The sequence below is a fragment of the Penaeus monodon genome, chromosome 24 (genome assembly GCF_015228065.2).
Source record: "Penaeus monodon isolate SGIC_2016 chromosome 24, NSTDA_Pmon_1, whole genome shotgun sequence".
Lineage (NCBI taxonomy): Eukaryota > Metazoa > Arthropoda > Malacostraca > Decapoda > Penaeidae > Penaeus > Penaeus monodon.
Window position 1 is genome coordinate 4,066,513 of NC_051409.1, and position 764 is coordinate 4,067,276.

The following is a 764-nucleotide window of genomic DNA, read 5'->3' on the forward strand; positions in this document are numbered from 1 at the left end:
TCTGACATAGACCGATAAGGAAAGAATAAGGAAATGATGATAATTAAAACGAATTAGAAGAAATAAAAAGAAATAAAGATATATATAAATATATAAACCGAACCAATTTACCGCACAGCTTCCTCCGCGAAATTACCGGAGATAGATTAAAAGAACGAAAATATAAAGAAAGAATAAGATGATGATAATATTAACAATGGTGATAAACAGAAGAAGAACGAGAAAACGAAGAATCACACCTCCAGGTCCTCAAGACGAAGAAAGAACAAGAAAATCTTCTTAAAGCGACTTTTTGAAGCGACTTCGAAACGTGATTTTTATGCGATTTATTAAAACGACGTTTTTTGGGCGACTTCTTCGAAACGGCTTTATAAAACGACCCCTTGAAGCGATTTTTTAAATTAAATTATTAAGGCGATTTATTGAAACGACCTTTTGAAACGACTCTTCGAAACGACTTTTTTGAAACGACTCTTCGAAACAACTCTTTGAAACAACCTTTCGAAACGACCTTTTCAAACGACTCTTCGAAACGACCTTTTCAAACGACCTTTGGAAGCAACTTTGACTAACAATTTGCAAAAAAAAAAATTGCGTGATAGAGGCGGGAGGAGAAAGGGTGTGTTTTTTTGCGATAATTTCAGATAATCAGTATTTATTCTTTGTTTTGCTCGTGTTGACTCTTTAACATGGGCTGTGTGTGTGTGTCAACGTCGTAAAAAACGTGCATATATTAGAGAACGAGAGGGGGCGGTCCTGGAAAC

The 764-nt window shown here is 35.3% G+C and overlaps 1 long non-coding RNA gene across 1 annotated transcript in view; it reads left to right on the forward strand.

Annotated features, from left to right (window-relative positions):
• LOC119588479 overlaps positions 1-764 on the forward strand; it is a 38,246-nt gene that overhangs the window by 32,660 nt on the left and 4,822 nt on the right. The gene's annotated exons all lie outside the window — the stretch shown is intronic.